The 22,500-nt window shown below is 44.8% G+C and overlaps 1 protein-coding gene and 1 non-coding gene across 2 annotated transcripts in view; both read left to right on the forward strand.

Annotated features, from left to right (window-relative positions):
* LOC143287706 (uncharacterized) overlaps positions 1-22,500 on the forward strand; it is a 107,172-nt gene that overhangs the window by 53,669 nt on the left and 31,003 nt on the right. The gene's annotated exons all lie outside the window — the stretch shown is intronic.
* Trnai-gau (transfer RNA isoleucine (anticodon GAU)) lies at positions 16,119-16,192 on the forward strand. Its single transcript has one exon. It is a non-coding gene; the product is annotated as a tRNA-Ile (tRNA).

Genomic DNA, 22,500 nt, shown 5'->3' on the forward strand with positions numbered 1-22,500 from the left:
CCAACAGTCGTCGCATAAAAGAGGTGTTTTTTTTTTCAACAGTCCTTGCATAAAAGAAACGTTAGAGGATGGCGAAATGTCTCATTATAAATGAAGTCTACCAAGAAAAGCGTGTGCACTTTCGTGCTAGCTGTGTGCACGGGTGTTAAAATGGTCGGTATTACTGGGTCATTAATGAAAGCGGAGGTCCACAAGTCTAATGATGATGTTCCCGGTTGGTGGAAACCGTTTCTTAGAGCCTCTCATCGCTACGGCGGTATAGGCAGGTCAGAAAGGTCAGACCAGAGAGAGAGAGAGAGAGAGAGAGAACTCAGAACTCAAAACGTTTTTATTCAAGGATTAAGATTTTAGGCATTGCCTATTCTTCCAATCTGTCCTTGCTAATCTACATCTAGTACAAATAGCACACACATAAATGAAAGGAAAAGGTTTTCATGCAGAAGAGAGAGAGAGAGAGAGAGAGAGAGAGAGAGAGAGAGGACAAGACAAGACAAGACAAATTCTTTATTTCGAGGATAATAGATAAGCACTGGTGTGCTTTTTTACATCCAGTCCCCGCCCTGAATAGGGGCTACACTGCACAATACCAAATAAAATGAAAGCATGGTGTTAGTAGAGATACATAACAGAGAAGAAAAAAAGATTATTAAAAACAACAACAACAAACAAACAAACAAACAAAAACCAACAACAACCACACACACACACACACACACACACACACACACACACACACACACACACACACACAGACTGGATTTGAACAAGTCAATTCTTGGAACTGGGATATGAACTTTGGAGGGATTCCTTGATGAATTTACAGACAATTTGTCTATTAATGTTGGTGGTGCATTACCTGTCATAATCTTTTGCATCATGATTCCTTTATTGTACTCTAATCTACGGCTCAGTGGGAGAATATTCGCTTGTTTATAGTCTGAGTCTAAAAGGGAAGTCTTTTTACGGAGTATCAGCTTGAGCCCCGTTTATGAAGATTCTGTAATGGCTTCATGGTGTTCGCACTTAAAGAGTCTCATAGATCTATTGTAGACTGGATATGTGCTTGAAAAAATAATTTCCGTAAATGAAGGTCAAGGAAATGTTTGATTTTGGATAGTTGATGGGTTTTCTGGGCTGTCTTTTTGAAAGGGAATTTATGTGAGGATTCCAAGTGACATTGTTGTCAATTATGATCCCCAGAACTTTATGATCACTGATCTGTTCAATAGGTTCGCCTTTAATTTGGATGGAAGGAAAATTATGTATAGTGTTTTGCTCCTTTTGTCTGGTTGTGATTAACATGCATTTTGCTTTTTTGAGGGTGAAGAGACCTGTGGGTTCACGGTGAAGAGAGTGTGTGCCAGAGAACACTGAACACTGAAATGTTTAATGTCATCGGCTGTAAAGCTCTAGTGACATAGTAGGTACTAATCAGAACAAAATGGTGCAAAACAGAAAAAAATGGAACAGAAAGGAAAAAAAAATCAGAATTGAAACAACATAATCTAATAAGATATTTGCGACACATTGGCACTTTGTCATTAGCCTAAAGTAAATGTGCCTTTTTTTATTTGTTCGTCTCCAAGGTTTGGGCAGTACACAGAAAACAAAATACATATAAATCATGTAATAAATATTTACGCATGTAACATCGAGACACATCATATCAATACAAACACATACTACAGAACAAAATATTGATAATGAAATAATCATTTATGCGTGAACATCAAAACCCATCATATCTATACGAACACGTCATATAATTACAATGTCGAGATTGACCATCCAAATGTAGCCCTCCGTTTTATCTATGCTTTTTTCCCTCATAAAACCTGTACTAATTTTTAATTGACTAATGAGTATTTGGACCGATGATGGACGTTTTCCGTATATTTGTTGCCTCAGATACACACTTTGCAAGTGGAAGTATCATATCGTCATTTTCTGTCATCAATATGCCGAACAAATCTTTTCTTTGCGCTGGAGCTGTATTGAAAAGGGTACAGTTTTTTTCGCAATTCATCGTATCTTTTGCAGTTAAATATGAAATGATTTTCATCTTCTGGGCTTTCGCCACACATTGGGCAAGGAGATGTTGCTACGTCTGAATCAAACCATCTTCTGTTGGCATTCAGTCCAAGTGCTCTCAATCTGAGCAGATTTTATGCCATCTATTTGTTACGATCTTAATATACTTCTCTGTTTGAAAAATTGATTTAAATGAATAGAACCATTTATACCTGTCATTGTTTTCTATTTCTGTGTGTCAGTTTTGTTTTGTAGCATGCTATAAGCCTATCTTTAAATTCCGATACAAAACCGCTCTCGTGCCCTACTCCTTGGCACATCCAAACAAGACCGAATCCACGCTCCGTTTGTGTTTTCTTGATGTGGAATACCCAGTTCTGTTTGCCCTTCTCCTCTTGCAGCAGCAGCATCTCGCATGCTTGTCTACACAATCGGTGATGTTGGCAGTCTTGTTAGTTTTAGTCAATATTTTATGCATTTTACAACTGATCTAATATGCAATGGGTACCTGCAGGTTTCGCCATACATTATAGTGTTTGTTGAGTGTATTGCGACACCAAGAAAACGCTTCATTGTAAATGTATGTACCCTTTCCATTTGTTTATTTGTTATGAGTCCCGATATTTCCGCTCCACAATTCAAAGCTGGTTCATTTTGCATGTCGAAAAGTTTCCAGAAAAGCTGCGCGTCAGTCACACACAGTCTCCTGAGTGATTTTATAATATGGATTACACCTTTTTTCCCTTTTCTTCACCCCACGCAGACATCAAACTCAATTTTGTTGTGAATAACATTCCTAAATATTTATATGTATTGGTTACTTATATTTCCCTATCACCGTAGCACCATTTTTCATGAGTAGAAAGATGACTTCCATCGCGGAAAACTATAATATTGGTCTTATCGAGACTTAACTGTTAGTTGTAGTCTGCCTGTTTCTTGCTAAAGGGCATTTAATTGATTTTGTAACCCTATAGGAGTGTCAGACAAGATAACATCATCAGCAAATAGCATTAAGAAAAAATATGTTGCGCCAGGTATCATTTGTATTCCAAGCCTACCCTTTTTTGATAACTCCACTGGCAATTCATTGATGAAAAAGGAAAACAGCTGTGGGCTTACCATACAACCTTGTTTAACCCCTCGTGGACACTGAAAAAAGTCTGAATAGACACCTTTCTCACGAACACATACTAGTACAGAATCGTAGATGCTTTTAACGGCCATGTAAAACTGTCCACGTACCCCGCTTTTTCTTAGAGTACTTCATAGGATGTTTCTGTTCACAGAATCAAATGCGTTTTTGAAGTCTACGAATGCTACGTATAGCTTAGTCTTTCGTAAAAGATGCTGTTGGACTAAAGCATATAAAGTAAATCTATGTTCGACAATACTATAGCCTGTTCTAAAGCCCGCCTGTTCCTCAATGGTTTTTTTTTCCCTTTTGATTCTGTCCATTTTTTTAAAACTACGATTTAAGATGTGTGTATACACTTTACTAATTGTACTTGTCAAGGCAACTCCTCTGTAATTGTCCGGGCTGTTTGTGTCCTCCTTTTTATGTGTCTATAGGCACGATGATACATTTTGCCCAGTCCAACGGAAATGTTCAACTTTCAAATAATTTGTTAAATAGGGTAACTAGGATATCCATAACATTACTGTTTGCATTTTTTAGCATTTCGCCGACAATATAATCTGGGCCGGCACTTTTACCCAATTTTAGGTGTTTTTAAAAAAAAATACTTGTAATGATTTCCTGTTCTGAAATTGGGTTATTGAATGGAGGTTCTTCCTCCATATCTACCGCTTCTTCCGTCATTACTTCTTCCTGGTCAGAACTATTTTCAGCTGTATCAAGGACGCTAGAAAAGTGGTCATGCCATTGTTCGGAGCTAATGTCATTATAAACCACTGCTTTCTGTGTGTCGCACACACACACACACACACACACACACACACACACACACACACACACACACACACACACACATAGATACAGAGAGAGACAGAGACAGAGAGACACAGAGAAAGACAGACAGACAGACAAAGAGAGAGAGGAGAGACTGAGAGATAGGGGTTTTTTGACGCTTAACACTTCAATGTCATTGGCTAGCAACCAACAGGCCAGTAAACACTTGATAATAACTGCGTTAATTCATCTGTCAATGCAACACACACACACACACACACACACACACACACACACACACACACACACACACACACACACACAGACAGAGAGAGAGTTCAGAACTATGAGCGTTTTTATTCGAAGATTTAAGATTTTAGGCATGGCCTGTTCTTTCAGTCTGATATTGCGAATGTACATTCATTACAAACAGTGCAACACATGAATGAAAGAAAAAAAAATAGAGAAAACATTTTTTCGTGCAGGACATGCTTCGTACACACGCGCACGCGCGCGCGCGCGCACACACACACACACACACACACACACACACACACACACACACACACGTCGTGATAACCACAAAGCATGTATACCTATTAGATCCACATAAAATTAACTTTTGTGCAGACTTCTTTCATTTCATTTCATCTACAGTGTTGCAAAACTGAAGTTCGTCGTAGACGGGCGAGTGCCTGAATCATCTTATTTTCGGAAGATGATTTTCTTTTGCCAAAAAAAAATAAAAGAAAAAAAGTTTGGCTCTTTGCTGAGAGAGAGAAAAAAGAAAAAGCTTCGCCGGCATTTTCGCACGAATTTCATGCACCAGATTCACACAATGTCATTAACGTTTGGCGCGAAAGAAATATTCGCGGCAGATTTCACACCTTCATTTTTCGCTTTGATTTTCCTTGGTATACGCGTCTGTTGATTTGTGCACAAGAAGAAGAAGAAGAAGAAGAAGCAGGAAGAGAAGGAGGGAGGAGGAGGAGGGAGAAGAAGAAAGAAAGAAAGAATAAATATTGAAAAAACCAAGAGGACAGAAAAGAAGAAAAGGAAAAGAAAAACGACATATGTAAAAGGAATAAAGGAAGGGTGATGAAAATGAGGGGAAAAAAGAAGGAGGAGGAGAAGGGAGGAGGAGGAGGAGGAGGAGGAGGAGGAGGAGGAGGAGGAGAAGAAGAAGAAGAAGAAGAAGAAGAAGAAGAAGAAGAAGAAGAAGAAGAAGAAGAAAACACACTGAAATAACAAGAATTACCCAGAAACGGAAAATGACATTTTTTTTTATCAAATTCCATTCATATATTATTTAGAGCAAAGTCAGCCACCTCGCGGAACCATCCTTGTAGCTTACGGCACCTTAACCCACAATACAGATTAAACAAACAAACCAAAAAACAACAACAAAAAACAAACAAAAAACAAAACAACAAAAAAACAAAACCAAACCCAACAACAACAACAAACAAACAAAAAAACAAACCAAACCAACAACAAAAAACACCACCAACAATAAAAACCACTTTGCAACACTTTACTTAATTAAGCACACAAAAACAAACAAACAAACAAAAAACAAACCCAACAACAACAATAGAACAAAACGAACCCAAATGCCAAACGACAAACAAATATAAACATCACTTCAAATAAAACAACATTTACTTCTTTCCAAAACTTTAAAAAAAGAAAATGACAAAGAGAAGAAGATTAAAATGGAATTAAAAAGAAAAAAAAAGAAAAAAAAGAGGTGCCTGTCCTTCACGGAGCTAGAGAGATTTCCATGTCTGGTAGCTTGCTAGTAGCATGCAGGTCCCATCAGTAAAAAAAAAAAAAAAAAAAAAAAAAAAAAATGCTGGTCACAAGACACACACGATGGTGCTGTTTCACTTTCCCCCGGCAGAATGAAAAAGAAAAAAACAACAAAAACCCCAAAACAAAAAACAACAAAAAACAAAACAACAAAACACAGGAAGCATGCATCCGACAGGGCAAGGAGCAGTCTAATTTCCGGACTGCCCACTGCGCAAAGGAAAAGAGTTTCTGCAGACTGAAAGAAGGAAGCAAGAGAGACGAGAATAAACGAGAAGGCGGGTCAAAGACGATATCAATTCAGGGAAGAAACAGTTCAGCTGGACTGATGAAGATAAAGACAGATCAGCAACTAGACCAGTGAATGAATGAATGAATGAATGAATGAATGAATGAAGACAGAGCAGCTCGCTGGACTAATGAAGGGACAGACCGGACATCCAGGTAACTAACTGGAGACACATCATCGTGTCGTGATGGCCGAATGGACAAGGCAGCGCGGGCGCTATTCCCTCCTGATTCTTCAGGTCCTGGGCTGCACCTCACAGACAGAACACAGGACAGGAGAGAGGACAGAGGCTGCACCAGACAGGAGACAGAGGCTGCACCAGACAGACAGAACTCAGGACAGAAGCTGCACCAGACAGAACACAGGACAGAAGCTGCACCAGACAGAACACAGGACAGAAGCTGCACCAGACAGGAGACAGAGGCTGCACCAGACAGGAGACAGAACAGAGGCTGCACCAGACAGGAGAGAGGACAGACACTGCACCAGACAGTAGAGAGGACAGACACTGCACCAGACAGTAGAAAGGACAGACACTGCACCAGACAGGAGACAGGACAGAGGCTGCACCAGACAGGAGACAGAGGCTGCACCAGACAGGACAGAGGCTGCACCAGACAGGAGACAGAGGCTGCACCAGACAGGAGAGAGGCTGCACCAGACAGGACAGAGGCTGCACCAAACAGGACAGAGGCTGCACCAGACAGGAGACAGGACAGAGGCTGCACCAGACAGAACAGAGGCTGCACCAGACAGGAGACAGGACAGAGGCTGCACCACACAGGACAGAGGCTGCACCACACAGGACAGAGGCTGCACCACACAGGAGACAGGACAGAGGCTGCATCAGACAGAACAGAGGCTGCACCAGACAGGAGACAGGACAGAGGCTGCACCAGACAGAACAGAGGCTGCACCACACAGGAGACAGGACAGAGGCTGCATCAGACAGAACAGAGGCTGCACCAGACAGGAGACAGGACAGAAGTTGCACCAGACAGAACAGAGGCTGCACCACACAGGAGACAGGACAGAGGCTGCACCAGACAGGAGACAGGACAGAGGCTGCACCAGACAGGACAGAGGCTGCACCAGACAGGACAGAGGCTGCACCAGACAGGAGACAGGACAGAGGCTGCACCAGACAGGACATTGAGTGCATGCATATATCACAGTAGATTTCTTCTGGATAGTTTTGCCTGAGGGCAACCCTTTTTGCCAATTTGTTTTCGATGCGCCAAGCGGGATCTCGCTTTATTCTCTTATCCCAATGATTAATATCTGTCTGAATTCCCAGTCAAATGGCGAGATCGTGATTCGAACCTGGACCCTCACGGACAATGTACTGGCAGATAAGCGTCTTAGACCATTCTGTCACCTTGCTCCCGCGACATACAGTACAGAGACTGCACCTCAGGAAGAGAGATGTGCAAGCGTCTGGACTGGTGGTTCAAATACCTAGTCTTTCCTATAACAGGTTTATTTCGTTCGTTGTTTTTATTGTGTGTGTGTTTTTTTTTGTGTGTGTGTTTTCTTTTGTCAGGCAGAATAATCTAAGTTGCTGCACATACAGCAGTTCAGTTCAGTTCATTTCATTTCAGTTCAGTTCAGTTGCTCAAGGAGGCGTCACCGCGTTCGGACAATTCCATATACGCCACACCACATCTGCCATGCTGATGCCTGACCAGCAGCGTAACCCAACGCGCTTAGTCAGGAAACAGGAACAAGCTGCCAAGGATTTCTTTTTTTTTTTTTTTTTTTTTTTTTTGCACATTCAGTGACTGCAGTTTGGAGAGACTTAGCTCTGTGTTGTGGTTGTGGCTGGTCCGTAATCTGAAGTTGTTCTGTGAGTAATGCAATTGACGGTGTTCTCTTTATTTACAACCGAAGTTGTCTGTCCCCGAACAAAGCCACGTGGGAATGAAAGAAAACGGTGCCATCCTTGGATGCCAGAGAGCGACATGCACCTCGGGTCCTCAAAGTGAAACGTCCAGACTGAAAGTGTTCTTGTGCTTGACTGTGTACACATCTGTCTCTCTCTCTGTATCCGTCTTTCGTTGTCTCTCTTTCTGTCTCGCCTCCTCTTCTCTTCCTCTCTCCATCTCTCTGTCTGGCTCTCTCTCTCCTCTCTGTCTCTCTGTCTTCCTCTCTCTTGTTCTCTTCTCTCTCTTCCTCTCTCCATCTCTCTGTCTGGCTCTCTCTCTCTCCTCTCTGTCTCTCTGTCTTCCTCTCTCTTGTTCTCTTCTCTCTCTTCCTCTCTCCATCTCTCTGTCTGGCTCTCTCTCTCCTCTCTGTCTCTCTGTCTTCCTCTCTCTTGTTCTCTTCTCTCTCTTCCTTTCGCTGTCTCTCTGGCTGTCTTCCTCTCTCCGTCTCTGTCTCTCTGTATCTCTTTCTCTCTCTCTTCCTATTTTTTCTCTGTCTCTCTTTCTCTCTGTCATCCTCTCTCTCTCTTCCTTTGTCTGTCTGTCTGTATGTCTCTCTCTCTCTCTCGTGCTCTTCCTATCTCTGTCAGTCTGTCTGTCTCTGTCTGTCTGTCTCTCTCTTTCTTTCTCTCCCACCCTCTCTCTGTGTGTCTCTTTCTCTTTGACAGGCGACAATATACCAGGGTGTGCGATGTGTCAAGGAAGTGAAGAGGGCACTAGAACGCGGCCAACATCTGCCGATGGAGGAGTAGAAAGGCAGATAGCCCCTGTGAAAGCCGTGCACAATGTATCCCATACCTTCTGCTAACTCTTCCCACTCCTCCCCACCCCCACTTATACATCCCCAGCTCCTCCCCTACCTGCCCACCCCACCCACCCACCCACCTCCCTCTTCTCACATTGCACACACCCTTTGTGGCGAAAGGAAATTAAAAGTGAAACACGACCATAACCTTCAATGTCCGTATTTCTTGGAAATCTCTCTTGCTTGTTCTCTAACGGCGGTGGCAACCTCTACTTCCGTCTTCGTCTCTCTGTTGTTGTATGTATGCTCTCCCTTTTCTTCTTCTTCTTCTTCCTCTGTTTGGAAATACAACATCTCAAAGATGTCAGAGCTTTTTCTTCTTCTTCTTCTTCTTCTTCTTCTTCTTCTTCTTCTTCTTCCTTTCTTCTTCTGTTGTTTGGAAACACAAGATCTGAAAGAATTCAGATCTCATATTCTTTTGCTGGAAGGAAGGGGTGATGCAAGAGGAGAAGTGGGGGCAAAAAGGGGTGGGAGGTGGAAGGTGGGAGGGGGGAGGTACAGGGGGGGCGGGGGAGGGGGGGAAGAGTACAGTAGAAAAAAAAAGAAAAAAAAGAAAAAAAGAAAAAAGAAAAAAGCGAACTACGCATGGATCGAACGTGAGGCCCTATCAGACCAAAGGTTTTGCAGCGTCATCCTCTGTCATTATCACACAAGGCACCGGTCGTCTGTCGCCCCACCCCGTACCACGCCCCCCCCCCCCAACGCCCCCCCCCCCCCCCCTCGTCCACACATATACCTTGCGTTTCCTCCTCCTCCTCCTCCTGCTCCATCACCTCTTTACCTTCTACCACCTCTTCGGTTCAGGTCAACGCGACAGTGGACTTTTACCATACAGAACAGCTTAATTAAGTTTAAAGAATACCTCTCAATACAAACAAACAAACAAACAAACAAAAACAAAAAAACAAACAAGCAAACAACAACAACAACAAAAAACAAACCCAAAACCCAACAAACAATAAAGAAAGAACAATCTGAATACGTTGATCAAGTTGCCAACTACGAATGCCCTACTAAATATGAGAACTGGATTCTCTCTCTCTCTCTCTCTCTCTCTCTTTCCCACGTGCATTGTCCTGATGTGGAGGCGATATTCATACAACGGCACCGGCTTCATTGCACGTGACATTAAAATAGCCTGCATTGAGTTTTAGCTTCGTGTGTCTGTCTGTTCACACTGCACACAATAGATATAAAAGAGAATACTGGTCCCTGCAACGTTAGAATATATCGTTGGTGTTGGCGTATTCTAGTAGTGTCCGTATGAAGTTCAAGTCTACGCCACGACTGAGGTAATCGTCACGCGCACACACACACACGCACGCACGCACACGCGGAAGCACATATGAACACATGTACGCGTACACGCACTGAACAAGATATGATGGCTTCGTAAACAAAGGGGAGCAATTCATGACTCTTTTTCTGTGTACACACAACCCCCTCCCCCTCCCCTCTCTCCTCAATCTCACTCTCCTTCCTTCTGCGCAAACACGTCCTCGGCCCGACACACGCGCAACCACGTACGCACGCACACACACACACACACACACACACACACGGGCAACGACGCACGCACGCACGCACGCACACACATACACGCACTGGTACACACACACACACACACAGACACACACAATACACACACACACACACACACACACACACTAGCGCACGCACTACACACACACACGCACACATGCACATACACACCCGGGCAACCACGTACGCACGCACACACACACACACACATACACGCACACACACAACCACGCACGCACAAACACACACACACGAGAGAGAGAGAGAGAGAGAGAGAGAGAGAGAGAGAGAGAGAGAGAGAGAGAGAGAGAGAGAGAGAGAGAGAGAGATGTATTACCAGCATGGCAGGGACCTGTCAGCTGGCTGTGTGGCCCTGCGGTCTGTTCTGTCTGGAGGAAGTGTGGAAGTGTGCAGCGGGCACCACCGGAACCGGAAACAGTGCACGGAAGTTCCACCATTTCTGACACCTCACAGAGCCCCTGGGCATGGGATAGGGCGGTGAGTGTGTGTGTGTGTGGGGGGGGGGGGGGGGGGGGGGGGGGGGGGGGGGGGGGAGCGTGGGGAGCAGGAATCAAGGGGGTGGGAGGAGATCAGAAGATGTGTTTTACTTTTTTATTTTCTTTCTCACACAGGAATCGAAGGTGTGGGTGGGTGGGAGAAGATGTGGTGTGTGTCTTGCTTATAATATTTCCTTTCTCACATTGTTCTGCTACATCACTGTACATGTCGTGAAGCTCAGACGCTTCGGTTCTGATCTGATCTGAACGGTTTCTACATTTTTAGACTACTGAGCAAAACATGATCTGACCCAAAGCACACTGTAGGGATTTTAAGGGAGGAAAGTCTAAGGACCGGGTGGGCTAAAAAATTGTATATGTTTAGGTCAGAGCAGAGGGAGAGCGCGAAGTCACTGTTGTCTGTTTGAAGTCAGTGTCATCTGTATGTCAGTAGGGAGAGCAGATGGGGACATTGAAATCACTGTCATCTGTCTGTCAGTAGGGAGAGCAGATGGGGACATTGAAATCACTGTCATCTGTCTGTCAGGAGGAAAAGCAGAGGGAGAGTGTAAAGTCATTGTCATCTGTCTGTCAGGAGGGAGAGCAGAGGGAGAGTGTAAAGTCATTGTCATCTGTCTGTCAGGAGGGAGAGCAGAGGGAGAGTGTAAAGTCACTGTCATCTGTCTGTCAGGAGGGAGCTCAGAGGGAGAGTGTGAAGTCAATTTCATCTGTTTGTCAATAGGGAGAGCAGATGGGGAGAGTGAAATCACTGTCATCTGTTTGTCAGGAAGGAGAGCAGATGGAGAGTGTGAAACCACTGTCATCTGTTGTCTGTCTTGAAAGGAGAGCAGATGGAGAGTGTGAAGTCATTTTCATCTGTCTATCAGTAGGGAGAGCAGATGGGGAGTGTGAAGTCACTGTCATCTGTTGTCTGTCTTGAAAGGAGAGCAGATGGAGAGTGTGAAGTCATTTTCATCTGTCTATCAGTAGGGAGAGCAGATGGGGAGTGTGAAGTCACTGTCATCTGTCTGTCAGGAGGGAGAGCAGATGGAGAGAGAGTGAAGTTATTGCCGTCTGTCTGTCAGGAGGGAGAGCAGAGGGAGAGAGAGAGAGTGAAGTTATTGCCGTCTGTCTGTCAGGAGGGAGAGCAGAGGGAGAGAGAGAGAGTGAAGTTATTGCCGTCTGTCTGCCAGGAGGGAGAGCAGAGGGAGAGAGAGAGAGTGAAGTTATTGCCGTCTGTCTGTCAGGAGGGAGAGCAGAGGGAGAGAGAGAGAGAGTGAAGTTATTGCCGTCTGTCTGTCAGGAGGGAGAGCAGAGGGAGAGAGAGAGAGTGAAGTTATTGCCGTCTGTCTGTCAGGAGGGAGAGCAGAGGGAGAGAGAGAGAGAGTGAAGTTATTGCCGTCTGTCTGTCAGGAGGGAGAGCAGAGGGAGAGAGAGAGAGAGTGAAGTTATTGCCGTCTGTCTGTCAGGAGGGACAGCAGAGGGAGAGAGAGAGAGAGTGAAGTTATTGCCGTCTGTCTGTCAGGAGGGAGAGCAGAGGGAGAGAGAGAGAGTGAAGTTATTGCCGTCTGTCTGTCAGGAGGGAGAGAAGAGAGAGAGAGAGAGAGTGAAGTTATTGCCGTCTGTCTGTCAGGAGGGAGAGCAGAGGGAGAGAGAGAGAGTGAAGTTATTGCCGTCTGTCTGTCAGGAGGGAGAGAAGAGAGAGAGAGAGAGAGTGAAGTTATTGCCGTCTGTCTGTCAGGAGGGAGAGAAGAGGGAGAGAGAGAGAGTGAAGTTATTGCCGTCTGTCTGTCAGGAGGGAGAGCAGAGGGAGAGAGAGAGAGAGTGAAGTTATTGCCGTCTGTCTGTCAGGAGGGAGAGCAGAGGGAGAGAGAGAGAGAGTGAAGTTATTGCCGTCTGTCTGTCAGGAGGGACAGCAGAGGGAGAGAGAGAGAGAGTGAAGTTATTGCCGTCTGTCTGTCAGGAGGGAGAGCAGAGGGAGAGAGAGAGAGTGAAGTTATTGCCGTCTGTCTGTCAGGAGGGAGAGCAGAGGGAGAGAGAGTGAGTGAAGTTATTGCCGTCTGTCTGCCAGGAGGGAGAGAAGAGGGAGAGAGAGAGAGAGTGAAGTTATTGCCGTCTGTTTGTCAGGAGGGAGAGCAGAGGGAGAGAGAGAGAGTGAAGTTATTGCCGTCTGTCTGTCAGGAGGGAGAGCAGAGGGAGAGAGAGAGAGTGAAGTTATTGCCGTCTGTCTGCCAGGAGGGAGAGCAGAGGGAGAGAGAGAGAGTGAAGTTATTGCCGTCTGTCTGTCAGGAGGGAGAGCAGAGGGAGAGAGAGAGAGTGAAGTTATTGCCGTCTGTCTGTCAGGAGGGAGAGCAGAGGGAGAGAGAGAGAGAGTGAAGTTATTGCCGTCTGTCTGTCAGGAGGGAGAGCAGAGGGAGAGAGAGAGAGAGAGTGAAGTTATTGCCGTCTGTCTGTCAGGAGGGAGAGTAGAAATAGAGAGAGATTGTGGAGTTATTGCCATCTGTTGTCTGTCTGTCAGAAAGAACACCATGGAGAAAAAAAGAAAAAGAAAAAAAAGAAAGAAAAACAGTCTGCCTTTGTTGAGCCGTTTCCGTCAAATGTTGTTAAATGTTGTTTTTACAACAACAAAAATTAAAAAAAAAACAACAACATAATTTCCGAAATGTTAGGACATCGGAAGAGTGGGCTGAGTGGGGGGTGGGGTGTGTGTGTGGGGGTGGGTGGGGTGGGGGGTGGATGGGTAGGAGGGGGGGGGGGAAGGAAGCTTTCTATGGCCGTAATGAACAAAGCAAACACAGTCAATTAAACAGGAATCAGAAAAAAAAAAAAAAAAAAGATTTGCCGCAAGATTTTTAAAAGGAGTAGGGGCAGAGAAATAATGGGGGAGTAATAGGAGAAGGAGGTGACATAGAAAAAACAACAACAACAACAACAAAAAACAAAAAAACAAAATAAAACAACAACCAACCAACTAACCCAACAAAGCGCGTTTAAATCACAATTTCTGACAGACGTGCTTTCAGCGGGGGGTCTTGTGTGTGCAGAGAGCGAGGCGCCCATTCTCTCTCTCTCTCTCTCTCTCTCTCTCGGGGGGGTGAGGGGTTGGGGGTGTGGTGGGGGGGGGGAGTAATTGCTGTGAAAACAGGGATGAATGTGAATTTAATGATTTAATCGTTAGGCTGATAATCGCGCCGCATCTTTTCTAAGTCTCTCAATCTCTCTCTCTCTCTCTCTCTCTCTCTCTCTCTCTCTCTCTCTCTCTCTCTCCCGGTGTGTGTGTGTGTGTGTGTGTGTGTGTGTGTGTGTGTGTGTGTGTGTGCAGTATTGATTACTATGTCCGTGTGTACGCGCGCGCTCGTGTGTGCATGTGTGTGCATGTGTGTGTGTGTGTGTGTGTGTGTGTGTGTGTGTGTGTGTGTGTGTGTGCAGTATTGATTATGTCCGTGTGTACGCGCGCGCTCGTGTGTGCATGTGTGTGTGTGTGCAGTGTTGATTATGTCCATGTGTACGCGCGCGCTCATGTGTGCATGTGTGTGTGTGTGTGTGTGTGTGTGTGTGTGTGTGTGTGTGTGTGTGTGTGTGTGTGTGTGTGTGCTGTATTATACAGTCACTCAAATTACTTCCTGTTGTGTTTTCATGCCTTCCAGGATCTATATCAGTCCTCATGTCGAAGAAAATATAAAGGTCAAGCATTGGTTGATACATCCATCCACTACCGACCCCCCCCACACACACACACACACACGCACACACACACGCACACACACACACACACACACGCACAGAGACTCTCTCACACACACACACTCACACGCGCACACACACACACACACACACACACACACACACACCACCACCATCTCACTCACCGAATCTCCCCAAGCAAAATATAGTGAAAAATAAGCAATTTCTCGAGAGACAGAGAGAGAACGACAGAACGAGATAATTAGATGACGATAATGTATTCAAGAAAATGCCAGGGCACCGTTTGGAGAGGGGGGTGATTTGCAGTAGTAGACGTTATGCACCAAACACATGTGAGCCACACACACACATGCGTAATTTCACCACGCTGTCATTACACAACAACGAGAGAGAGAGAGAGCGAGAGAGAGAGAGAGAGAGAGAAGGGTGTGTGTGTGTGTGTGGGGGGGGGGGAACCAACAGTCAAACAGACAGACAGGCAGACAAAAAGAGGGAGGCAATTCAATAAAACTTTATAAAAACAACAACAACAACAACAAAAAGAAAAAAAAAGAAAAACAAAAAAACCAAAACAAACAACAACAACAACAAAAAAACAACAACAACAAAACAACAAACAAACTCTGGTGCTCCTTGAAGCTGTGTCATCATGAATACATGCCATGATGTGACATTTGGTATCACGGTCAATATTTCCTTTTTTCTTGTTCTTTATTATTAATTTGTTATTGTTCTCCATCTTATTATTACTATTATAAGTATTATCACATTGAAAAATAACCCTTGTATCTCGATGGACCAAATGCTTTGCTATGTGCATGTTGAATCACACTGATGTCGTGAAATGTCAAAATATAACCTTGTGTACAAGGGAGAAAAAAAAAAAGAAAAACAAGAGAGGCAAGGCCTTCAAGACTCACATGTGATACACTTAAAAAAAACAACAACCCAAGCTTTTTATGTATTGAGTATAATTTCAAAATGTAATGTTTAAGATGAGAAAGATCAGTTTAAAGCAAATTAAGTCCCCTAGCATTAATTACAGAGTAATTTCCCTTTTTTTTACTATCTGCACCAAAACGTTTGCAAAATAAATAAAACTTCCATGCTTAGCAAAAGAAGTTCCTGTTTGAACAAAAAATGATAATAATGACTGCTCTTGTTGTTGGGTCAGAATATCAGATCAAAGTGCCAAGTTTAGAGAATACAAAAAATATAAATATAACAGAAAATGCAGTTTGCATATAATTAGGCTTCATTTTTGTTTTGTTTTGTGCCCATCCCAGAGGTGCAGTATTGTTTTAAACAAGATGACTGGAAAGAACTGAATTTTTCCTATTTTTATGCCTAATTTGGTGTCAACTGACAAAGTATTTGCAGAGAAAATGTCAATGTTAAAGTTTACCACGGACACACACACACACACACACACACACAGACAACCGTACACCGGGTTAAAACATAGACTCACTTTGTTTACACAAGTGAGTCAAAAAGAGGGAGGCAGGGACCGAGACAGCGAGGTTATAGGGAGACATAGACAGATAAACAAACAGACAAACAGTCAGACAGTGAGGAGGGGACCAGCGGTTGAACTGAGCGGGGCCCATTAGCTCAGTTGGTTAGAGCGCCGTGCTGATAACGCGGAGGTTGTGGGTTCGACCCCCATGTGGGCCACGGCAATTTTTTCTCAAGGCCTGACTAAGCGCGTTGGGTTACGCTGCTGGTCAGGCATCTGCTTGGCAGATGTGGTGTAGCGTATATAGCTTTATCCGAACGCAGTGACGCCTCCTTGAGCTACTGAAACTGAACTGAGAATACCCATCAAGTCTCTCTCTCTTTCTTCAGTCCTCTGATATATCAGACCCCCCTCCTTCCCACCACCCTTCACACACCACACCCCCCCTCAGTCCTCTCCGCTCCCCCTCAACCCCTTAACCCCCCCCCCCCGACCACCCTCACCCCCCTCCCCTCCACCGCCCCCTTTTCCCCCTTTCTATTGTTGCATGTTCAAGATAATCATGGATCACGACTTTTCTCAATCTTTGTTTTCCATTAGCCTCCGCCTCCTTCCTCGTGTGTTTTATTATCCATGTCGCCTTTCTTTCCCTCCCCACTGCAGTTTCGTCTTCTTCTTCCCGCTATTATAAGAGTTCTCGCCTCCACTGAGCTTCAGTTATGTAAGCCGCGCAATTCCTGCCTGTAACTTGTCGGCTTTTGTCCATCAAACCGCTTAGCCTTGTTCTCAACCGTTCCCATGATCTTGTCCTGACAATCTGGGCCAAACCTTTGCTTTCCTCTCTCACCCCCCCCCCCCCTCCCCCCCCCCCCCCCCGCATCCTTCTCTTGCCGCACACCTCAACCCACCCTCCCCCCTGCTCCCTCCCGCCCCCACTCCCCTGTTCTTTCTCCTACCGAGTCGTGTGTGTGTAGTTGAATCAGGTGAGGTGTACAGTGGTAGTGATTTGGTTTTTGTCTGAAGAAAACTTCCGCGTTGCTCCGGCCGGAGAATCAGTGTCACTGATTCAAAGTGCTTTTTTTTGGGGGGGGGCGGGGGGGGGGGGGGGTGGATGGGGGGAGGGGGGGTGTAGGGGGGTGCGAGGGGGGAACACGTTGATCAGACACGATGTGACAGTCTGGAGGGAGATACCTACGTTGGGAACACATTCAGACACGATGTGACAGTCTGGAGGGAGATACCAAAATTGGGAACACATTCAGACACGATGTGACAGTCTGGAGGGAGATACCAAAATTGGGAACACATTCAAACACGATGTGACAATCTGGAGGGAGATACCAAAATTGGGAACACATTCAGACACGATGTGACAGTCTGGAGGGAGATACCAAAATTGGGAACACATTCAGACACGATGTGACAATCTGGAGGGAGATACCAAAATTGGGAACACATTCAGACACGATGTGACAGTCTGGAGGGAGATACCAAAATTGGGAACACGTTCAGACACGATGTTACAGTCTGAATGGAGATAACAGTGAACAGGGGAGATAAAAAAACAACAACAACAAACAACAACCACCAACTCAGTAAAACGATGGTGGAAAGAAGAGCAAGAGGTGCAAGAGGAAGTAAGAGGAATTTTCAACCCAGTAATGCAATACTGTGACACCGATGACAGATATAATGATGAGTACACTATCACAACTCGTACTGCTGCTACTCCTGAAAAAAAGTGGAGAAGGAAAAGAAGATGAAGGCGAAGAAGAAGAAGAAGAAGAAGAAGAAGAAAGAAGAGAAGAAGAAGAAGAAGAAGAAGAAGTAGAGCAAGAAGGAAGAGGAAGGAAAAGACAATAGGTTAAAAGCCTTCGTAAAAGACTGCGTACACACACACACACACACACACACACACACACACACACACACACACACACACACATACACACACAGGGAGAAAGATGTGGACATAGAGAGAGAGACAGAGACACAGAGAGAGACACACACAGAGAGACACACACAGAGAGAGAGACAGAGACACAGAGAGAGACACACACAGAGAGAAATACAGAGACAGAGAGCCGTAAAAAGCTTGCAAGGCCGCAGTGAACAGTTACACTTAGACACATAAAAGACCGTTGTATATCGGGGACGCAAACAACAACGCTTTTGAGTGTCTCGGAAAAAATTAGCCACTGACCCCAAAACCTTTCCTTGCCTCTCCTGTCCTTCCCTCTGCGACTGGCCCCACGGTTATCGACGACATTATCTATCTTGCTTTCCTTTTTTTTTTTTTTCATTTCTTTTTTTTACGTGTGATCTTTTGCTCAAAGACAACGGTCTACAAAGTTTATCATGGATACTGCGTTTCCTTGTCGTCGCCTTTGTGCTGCTAGAATGCGAACGAACGGACGAACGAACAAACGAACGAACGAACGACGAGTCTGATGCTGTCACGTGGGTACATCCTGCCCGCTCTCTCTCCCTCCCCCCCCCCACCCAACATCCCCCCTCCCTACCCCTCCCCTCCCCCTCCCGTGTCTGTCCCTACAGTCCTCTCTCTCTCTCTCTTCGTTTTAATCCTCACACCTCCTCTGCGTTCGTAATCGTCCGTTTGTCTTCATTATGAACTGTGAAGTGCAATGAAGACTGACTGGAAGTACTGCAAAGGGATGTGTACTGTCTTTTGAATGAGAGAGAAGAGTGTGTGTGTGTGTGTATGTGTGTGTGTGTGTGTGTGTGTGTGTGTGTGTGTGTGTTCTGGCAAGGTAGACCACTGGGGATCCTGGGAGAAGAACGCTCTTAACTGGCGCTGTCTCTTGCTCCCCTGACGGGGGAGGGGGCTGTGGAGGGTTGGGGGTGGGGGGTGGAGGGTGTGTGTGTGTGTGGAGGGGGGGGGGGTGCGGGTGGGGGCGGGGGGCTGGGTGGTATGAGGTATGATAGCGAAGAGTCAGACAATACCCCCCGGGAGAGGTTAGGGGTGGGGAATGGGGCTGGGGGCTGGGAGCGGGGGGCAGGGGCAAGGAGAGTTGGGGGGGGCGTGGGGGTGGGGGGTGGGGGGTGGGTGGGGTGGAGGTGGGAGCAAGTGTGGCCCTGTCTGGGGCACTGCACTCGATACTCTTCTTATTCTTTTTTTTTCTTTTTTTTTTCTTTTTTTTTTCTCTCTCTCTCTCTCTCCTTACCATTCCCATATTAGGTGTTCAGTTTGGCCGAGCGAGCAGACTGTCTGGCATTTTTGATAAATGCGCCATTGTGATCTAGACTTTTTCCACACCTCCTCTGTCCGATCTCCCTTCCCTTTTCCTTCCCTGCCCAGCACACACACACACACACACACACACACACACACACACACACACACACGCACGCACGCACGCACGCACGCACGCACACACACACACACACACACACACACACACATATCCTGGAAGACGAAATCCAACTTCTTGATCATTGCATTAAACATATAACCTTAAGGCAACAATTTTTAAAAGATATTCAAAATTCGAATAACACAGGAAATATTCCCAGTCAGGTGATGCTAACAGATGATGAATATATACAAACAAGATTAGGAAAAATTGTTTATGAATGCTGCTGCAATTTACCGCATTAACTGATTGATTAATTGTGTGTTTTTCTTTCATTCATTTATTTACCATTGCACTTGTGTCTTATAAACCTTACGGTTTCATGACAATAAAATCTATTCTATTCTATTCACACACACTCTCTCTCCCTCACTTACACACACACACACACACACACACACACACACACACACACACACACACACTCTCTCTCTCTCTCTCTCTCTCTCACACACACACACGTTCCCATACATCCATTTATGGTCTTATTAGAGGGAAATTGGTGTGCTGCATTGGTTTTGTTCGTTTTGTTCGTTTGTTCATGAAATGATTCATGTCTGAAATCCTTGATGATTTGGATAAAGCAAGATTTTTATTTTTTTAATTTTTTCCAGATTTCTATTATTATTATTATTATTATTATTATTATTATTTTTGCTAACAATACATGATGCTATGAAGTGCAGGACATTTTTGTTTTGTTACGGTCTAACCAAAACACTTGTGTGTGTGTGTGTGTGTGTGTGTGTGTGTGTGTGTGTGTGTGTGTGTGTGTGTGTGTGTGTGTGTGTGTGTGTGTGTGTGTGTGTGTGTGTTTGAAAGACAGTGAGAGAGAGAGAGAGAGAGAGAGAGAGAGAGAGAGAGAGAGAGAGAGAGAAACCCACAACAACAACCAAACAACAGCAACAACAAAATCGTACACATGTATGAAATGTTGCCTGAAGCTCTTGAAAGCTGTAGAATTCAATGAATATTGGATGGTTCTTCTTTCCAAAAAAAACATAAAAAGCTCTGACGAAACGCATTACTGATCATGACAAAAGCACGAGGAATGCATCTGCACAGCAGCGCGAGGGACTCCAGGAAGCCAAACTTAAAAAAACAAAACCAACAATTCTAACAAAGAAAAAAAAAAGAAAAAAAAAAGAAAATTATGACCGAAGTGTTCAAAGCTGGCAAACAGAAAGCTGTCAGTATACGATCGTTCGTTTTAATAATAATAATAATAATAATAATGGTATTTATATAGCGCTTAATCTTGTGCAGAGACAGATCTGAGCGCTTTCGCACTAGTCATTCACACGCATGCATAACTCTAAAACTGGAGAAACTGAAGATAAAGAAGAGGCAGGGAAGGGAGGCTATTTTGGGAAGAGGTGGGTTTTAAGGCCAGACTTGAAAGAGCTGAGTGTGGAGACTTGACGAAGCGAAAGAGGAAGTTCATTCCAGTTGCAAGGTCCAGAGACAGAGAAAGAACGGCGGCCAACAGTCGAGAGCTTGAATCTGGGTATGCGTAAACAGAGTGGATCCGAAGGCGATCGTAGTGAGCGAGATGGAGTGTAGAGGTGAAGCTAGCCACAGAGATAGGAAGGGTCTGATTTGTGAATACATTTATAACATAGAGTGCTGATCTTGTACTTTATTCTGTGTGAGAAAGGGAGCCAGTGGAGATGTTGCAAAAGAGGAGTGATGTGCTCAGATCTTTTCTTTCTGAGGACGAGTCGGGCAGCAGAGTTTTGTATGCGCTGAAGGGACTGAATGGATGAAGCAGGCAAACCAGACAATAGAGAGTTACAGTAGTCAATGTGAGAGAGAATGAGAGAAACGACAAGTCTGTCAACGGACATATATTTCCGGATGGAACTGATGCGCCGCAATTGACAGTAGCAGGATTGACATGTCTGACTGATAATTTTTTGCATGGACAGTGTGTTGTCAAGGACAACGCCGAGGTTCCTGATTGAACTGGAAAGAAGGATGGATGTACTGCCAAGTTTGATTTTTCGCATATCGGTGTTTTTTGCATATTGATGTGTCCTGCCTTTGGTACAACCATGTGCTGTTCGTAGTTCCTCATCTCTGTCGCACTCAGGTACTTGATTGCTGTGTCTGTCTGTTCTCCACTTAAATTCTCTCCATACGAACGGCGAAAGAGACGACGTTAACAGCGTTTCACCCCAATTACCATCATCAAAATATTGCAAGCGGAAGGCTCTTATACTGAAGACGTGAATGTTGACAAAGAATACCACAATTCTGACGACGGAAGCTAAAGGCTGGGTCATTCAGACACCCACTGGACATCCGAGGGGTCTGTGTAGAGGAGAAGAGAGGACTGGCCGTACTGAGTGAGTTAACTTTACGATCCAGTGTTCCTATCTTCAGAATGAACTTTGATCGTACCCGGATTTTTCTTAATTCCGAGATCTCTTTTCTTTGCCTTTATGACCAGTTTTAAAAAAGTGAGTAATATATCTTGGCTCTGTGTCATATTCAGTTCATCAGATGTCACAACAGTTCTTAACGGCAGTGGTTCACCTACTCTGCACTTCTTACTGGCGTAATATTATTATTATTATTATTATTGATAGATATGTATCGGTTCTTCTTCATATTCATTTTGTTGCCTTTTTAATCAATGCAGGTGAGACTGGTGGTTTCAGGACTATCGTTTCGCATTAGTTTTGCCTGTTAGTTACGGCGACTCAAGATTATCGCTAACTTAATGTTTCGTTTTGTTTGATGCTAACGCAACAGTCTTGTTTCTACCGTGTAAAGGATTGCAGCAAAAAGTAAGCCGCTGATAACGGTAGTGTTAGCTCAAATGTATGGAACTGCTTCTTCTTCTTCTTCTTCTGTGTTCACTTGTATGCACACAATTGGGCTTTTACGTGTATGACCGTTTTTACCCCGCCATGTAGGCAGCCATACTTCGTTTCCGGGGGTGTGCATGCTGGGTATGTTCTTGTTTCCATAACCCACCGAACGCTGACATGGATTACAGGATCTTTAACGTGCGTATCTGATCTTCTGCTTGCATATACACACGAAGGGGGTTCAGGCACTAGCAGGTCTGCACATATGTTGACCTGGGAGATCGTAAAAATCTCCACCCTTTACCCACCAGGCGCCGTCACCGTGATTCGAACCCG

Source organism: Babylonia areolata, chromosome 11 (assembly GCF_041734735.1).
Source record: "Babylonia areolata isolate BAREFJ2019XMU chromosome 11, ASM4173473v1, whole genome shotgun sequence".
In the NCBI taxonomy this organism is placed as follows: domain Eukaryota; kingdom Metazoa; phylum Mollusca; class Gastropoda; order Neogastropoda; family Buccinidae; genus Babylonia; species Babylonia areolata.